Below are 6,644 nucleotides of genomic sequence, written 5' to 3'. Positions count from 1 at the left end.
ATAATGATTTACAAGAAGTTGATCATATTGATGAATTAGTTTATGATCAACTTGAATCTACTTTAAGTAAAAATGAGTTGGATGAATCTGAAGATTTGCAAATGATTTATTCTGAGAAAGAAATCATGGATGAAAAATGCACCGAAAATGTTGATGTGAATCTTTTGTCAATAATGATACCAAATTCTACATCTAACATCACACCAATCGATGATTACTTTCCTAACAAATCCTTACTTTCTCTTAGTCCAATGCCTTGGTATGATAAAAATATCAATTTTCTTGCTTTAGGAGATTTGCTAGCTGATTGGAGTACCCAGGACAAAGAAAAGTTTTTGAACGAAGTGAAGAGCTTTTATTGTGATGACCCTAACTTAATCAAATATTATCCTGATCACATATTTCAAAGATTCATTCCCGACAATGAGGTAAGTGGTGTTATTAAACTTTTTCATTCTAAAGCATGTGGAAGTTATTTATCGTCAAAAAAGACAGCTACGAAAATCTTTCAAAATGGATTTTATTGGTCCACCATGTTCAAGGACACGCATGCATTCTGCAAAACTTGTGAAAATTGTCAAAAGATTGATACTAGTCAAAAAGTTTTGTTTTATAATTCTCAACTCTATTCATTACCTAGAGAGCTAAGATCAAGATGGAGCAATCCTTATGGGGCCTCTGATATTGAGAATTCAATGAATGACAATGATTTTAAGGAAAATGGACATCGTTTGAAAGCTTACTTTGATAATTTTCCTAGTGAAAATAAATCAACTGGTTTGAATGATCTTATAGATAAAGGTTGATTATTTTGTTTTTCTTACATTGTTTTTGTGTTTCTTTTTGAGTGATTTTTGCTAGTTTCTCTCACCTCGGTCAAATGGCGGACAACGGTACTCCGTGACTTAAGTTGGTTCTTTCAGTTTCCCACAATAACTGATATCTGTGTATATATTTGTGCAATTCTTTGAATCTCTCTTCCAATTCTCATTTGAAAATGGACACTAATCTTGAAAAATTGAAAAAGTATTTTCCCGCTCTGCCTCAGAATGCGATTACAAAAATTTATTGTGTTAGATATGCAAGATTGAGATTGTTAATGAATCATGGAATTCCTGAAGATATTCACTGGTTGATTGAAGCAAAGGTCCGATTATCAGGTGAGTCCTCTAACTCCTTCATTTCACACATGCCTGGAACAGGTAAAAGCACTTTTGCAAAGAAACATCGTGCAAAACGACTGAAAGTCTGTCATCGATGTGCTAGATGGACTTGTAATACACAATGTCGTTCTTTAGGAATGGTATCTATAAACCGTGAAGATAAAATACAATTCATTAAGGATGGCCTGCGTAAGGAGTCTTTAGATAATCTTCTATTGACTCTTGAGACGCATCCTAGTGGAGATGTGCATCGTGTAATTCATGATTTATGGTCACTATTTCATAAAGAACATGATCGACTTAGTCTTGGGAATCTGACTAAAAAAGACCCTCTTTGCCAGTTTTTAAGAAAACTGGATGGGAAGCCTATCCCCAACCTATAGAGGGTGTTTTTGGACGTTCTTGGACGTAAAACCAAGGAAAGATGGCCATAGAAGATGGCCACTATTTCATAAAGAACGTTCTTGGACGTAAAACCAAGGAAAAATGTGAGCCACGATCACAACTACCTGTACATACACATGCTTTTTTAAAAGTAAATAAATAAATAAATAAAAAGAGAGAGAGTGTGTGTGAGACTCCAGTTGGCCTAAATATAGGTGTTATGATTGCCTTTCTAATTTCTCATCTATAAAACCCTCTCTTTCTTCCTTTCATTTCTATTCAACCCATACATTCAACAACTACAGAAGTGTGTAGAAATGGCAAGTTCCTCAGGTCATCATATAAGAAATATTTATGTTTTTGGTGGATCTAGTCCTGGGAAAGAAAAGGAGTTTTTAGAATCAGCAAATCATCTTTTTCAAGTGCTAGCTGAGAGAAAGATTCATTTAGTGTATGGGGGAGGCAGTATTGGGTTAATGAGAGGTGTGTCAATAGCTGTATTTTTAGGAGGTAGTCAAGTTTTAGGGGTCATCCCCGAAGCTTTAGCACAAGGGGACATCATTGGAAAAACAATTGGAGAGGAACTTCAGGTCTCCACAATGTCAACTCGAATGAATGCAATGTTTAACCATGCTGATGCCTTCATTGCTTTACCAGGTGGTCTAGGTACATTGGAAGAGATCTTTCATATTTCCTCTCGGGCTCAACTGCACATTCACCATAAATCCATAGGTTTGTTAAATGTTAATGGTTATTATGATAAGTTGTTGTCTTTTCTTGATCATGCTGTGGAACAGGAATTTCTAACATCTTCTGCACGACAAATCATAATCTTTGCTGCTACTGCTGAACAATTAATTGACCAACTACAATTCTTCATTCCTGTAATTGATCCTTCCATGAGTCGCATAAATTGGTCAACTAAGAAAAGTCGTAAAAAGCTTAGATTGGATTTGAGCCTTCATTTGTGAATTTTTGTGTCTTTTGGTTTTATTATTGTGTTTTGTTATTTCTTATTTTTGTTTCAGTGTGTTTCAGGTTTGTCACTCTTCATTATTTCAGGTGATATCTTATATACTCTATCTTTCTACCTTTAAACATTGAGGACAATGTCTCGTTTTGGTTGGGGGGAGAGGGTAGTAGTTGATAAAAAAAAATTAAATTATTTTTCATTTCATAAAGCATGTGCATAATTGTTGTTACTAGGATGGCAGAGTAAAGGAGCTCTTTTGTTAAAGTGACTCTTGAGACGCATCTTAGTAACCATTCTTAACAAGGTCTATTATAATACTTCTTGAAATATTTAGGTTTACAACTCTCACATTGTTATCACTCAATTCTGCTCATATACTTATTTAACATGTATTCTTAAACCTTAATTTACACACACACACTTTAACATATAATTGTGGGTTGCATATTGGATTATTACATTATTTATATTCTTTTGTTAAAGGTAACAACTAAGGGAAAGGGATTGTATATAATTAAAAAGAAAGAAAGAAAAAGAAAAGAAAGAAAAAAAATGATAATAATAAAAATGTAGATAAGTTTGGTTTCGTAGCCTCCCTAACCTAAGCAATTAAGCCCGAAGGGGTGTTTTAACACCTAATACCCTAAAGTCAACTGACTTGGGAGCTATTGGCCCAACGCTTGTTACATGGGTTGAGGAGAAAAGCTTAAGGGAATCAAACATTGCACTATCTACATATCAGTATCTGCGACCCGAGTTACTAAGCTCGTAGGGGTGTCTTAACACCTAATGCCCTAAGACCAACTCGTCTGGGAGTCATTAGCCGAAAGCTCGTTACATGGGTTAAAGATGCATGGTGTTTTTAAATTATATGTATATATATTAAAAAAAAACAAGAAAAAAAAAGACAAAAATAATAATCTCAACCCAACGAAGTTAACCTTAAACATTAAAACAAAAATTTTGTTTTCTTCCAAAAAAAGCCCCATAATTATGTGTTGATACATTGAGCATAAAAGAAAGGTTTATGAATATCTTGTTAACGCTTTGATTACTAGGGACTAGTAATAAGCTGGTTGGGGGGTGTGATTAGTACTTAAAAGTGTATTTTTATCATGGTTTTATATCATCATTTTGCACTTGAAGTATCAATAACTCCTTAACTAAAACATGTTTTATAATAATATATCTAATAATATAAGATACCATTAATTTATGGTAAATGTTCATTTTAAATGCAGGCCTATCACATAAATGAAAGGATTGATTGATGACTTTAAGAACTTAAACTGCAAGGGCAAAGAGATGACCAAAATTAGAAAAGAGATGTCGGTGCAATCCAAACCGGAACACTGTTCGGTAATTAGGTCATATCTGGAGCTATAGATCTATAATTTAGGTCTACTTTATATGGATGGAAAGGTAAGACATAGGCCTACAACTTTCATATGTAGCCCAAGATCTAAAAAGGCCATTTTCAAGTCCAAATTATTGCAAAAACAAAGAAGCCCGAAGTTATCCTCCAGCCCGAGCACTGTTCAGTATTTTGGTCATATCTTGAGTTCTAGAAGTCCAAATGAGCTGAATTTTTTACACACGAAAACTGAGACAATTGCCTAAAACTTTCATGTTTTCATGTGGCTCCAATTTTGACGTTATCAATGACGTTTTGGGCAGACAAGATAAGATAAGGATTGTCACCAAGTCAAGAGTTGGCCACCCACTTATCAATTAGTCATCAAATCAATAGTTCCCAATCTTTTCGTCGTGTCATTAACCCTTCATAAAAATGTGAAACCAATCTCCATATTTCAAAATCATGATGAGGGCAGGTATTAAGCAAGTCCCGATACCTATCCCAATATTGGTAAAATGTTTCTCCTGGTTTTTGAGTGAAAGTAGTGATTTGTCTTTTGAAAGAGTTTGTTCTGTGAGATGGGAAAAACTTTTTTAAAAACTGTTGTTGCATTTCATCCCAAGCACAACTGGATCCTGGTCTTAAATTTTGTAGCCATGTTTTAGATTTATCTTTTAATGAAAAAGGAAAAAGCTTTAATTTGATGGTGTTTATGCTACAATTTGAATCATTATATGTGTTGCAAACCTCCTCAAATTCCCTTAAATACAAGTATGGATTTTCCAATTCTAAACCATGAAAAGAAGGTAAAAGTTGAATAATGTCTGGCTTAAAATTAAAATGAGATGCATCAGGAGGAAAAACTATGCATGATGGTGCACTTGTTCTTGTGGGATTCATGTGGTCTCTAAGTGTTCTAACACGGTTATTCTCATTACTCTCATTATGAAGTGATTGATTATCTTCTTCGGCCATATTTTTTGAAAATGATGAGGATACCCTACAAAGTCTACCACTCGATGTACGTGACCACACTCTCATGCATGTGTAGAAATAGAATAAAAGGAAAAGGAAAACAAAAGAAGAAGAAACAAGAGAAAAGAAATAAAGTTATATATAAGAAAAGTGAAAAGAGAAAATAAAATAAATATTATAATTTATACAAAACTTACCTCCCTGGCAACGGTGCCAGAAACTTGACATAACGAAAAGATTAATGTCTTCTCCCAAGTGCAGGAGTGTCGAAGTAATAAATAACCCGGCAAGACTAGGGTCGAACCACAGGGAGGTTAATTGTACAAATTATAAATAACAATAATACAACAATACTAAGACTAATACTAATAATAATAATAATAATAAAAATAATAAAGAAAAAAAGGAGAAGAAGAAGAAGAAGATGAGAACTTTGAGATGGAATATTAATGTAACGATTAAACAATGATAATAACAAATGTCAAGGTTAGAGGATCCACTAATGGTATGTCAAACAAGTATAGTATAAACTTTTATTATTCAATTGGAAACCACACACAAAGGAGGTTCCAATCAGATTATAGATTGTTAACATAATTACATTAGTCATCTTATTCGATTAATGCTAATACTTGTAAATCTCTTCAAGCATTCATGATTATAACTTATGTTAACAACAAATCAAGTTCCCTTCATAGCTTCGTCAAGCATTCATGATTATAACTTATGTTAACAACAAATCAAGTTTCTTTCATAGCTCAGGTGTCGGTTATACCATACATTATGGGCTATGAAAGTGCCAAGCATTTGTTGTACCAAGTGTTATACAACATAAATCAAGATTAGTCATTTAATAAGCAAAGTATTAAAGAGTGAACAAGATAACAAATATAAAACATGTTAGTATCAAACATTAAAGTCCATATTAAGTTTACACTATACTTATTCTTACACCATTAGTGTAACCTTTTCACCTTGAGATAATAAACTTAGCTAAACATAATGAAAGAAAAAAAAAACAAAATAAGAACATAAATAAGATAAAAGTTAACTAAGTAAAGGAAAGGAAATGAAAGGCATAGACTTAATATTAATGAAAGCAAAGCATAAACATTACAAAAAATACAAAGAGAGAAAGGAAGAGCATGATCTTGATCTGGAAACCAAGATGCCTAAATGCATGGCAAATGCCTCATTTTATAGGCCAAAATTGGGAACTATTGATTTGATGACTTATTGATGAGTGGGTGGCCAACTCTTGACTTGGTGACAATCCTTATCTTCTCTTGTCTGCCCAAAACTTCATTGATAACGTCAAAATTAGAACCACTTTCAAACTTGAAAGTTGTAGGAAATTATCTCAGCTTTCTTGTGTAAACAATTCAGCTCATTTGGACTTCTAGAACTCCATATATGGGCCAAACACTAAACAGTGCTCGGGCTGGAAGACAGATTCAGACTTCTTTGTTGTTGCTCCAATTTGGACTTAAAAATGGCATGTTTAGATCTTGGGCTCCATATGAAAGTTGTAGACCTATGTCTTACCTTTCCATCCATATAAAGTGGACCTAAATCTGAGATTTACAACTCCAGAGATGATCCAATTACCGAATAGTGTTCTGGTATTGAGTACATCGGCATCTCTTTTCTAAATTTGGCCATCTCTTTGTCCTTTCAATTTCAGTTCTTAAATTCATCAATCAATCCTTTCATTTACGTGATAGGCCTACATTTAAAATGAATATTTACTATAAATTAAAGGTATCTTATATTATTAAATATATTATTATAA

This window comes from Populus euphratica, unplaced genomic scaffold (genome assembly GCF_000495115.2).
Source record: "Populus euphratica unplaced genomic scaffold, PopEup_1.0 scaffold962.1, whole genome shotgun sequence".
NCBI classification, from domain to species: domain Eukaryota; kingdom Viridiplantae; phylum Streptophyta; class Magnoliopsida; order Malpighiales; family Salicaceae; genus Populus; species Populus euphratica.
The sequence above is the reverse complement of the archived record's forward strand: the minus strand, read 5'-3'. Positions refer to the sequence as shown.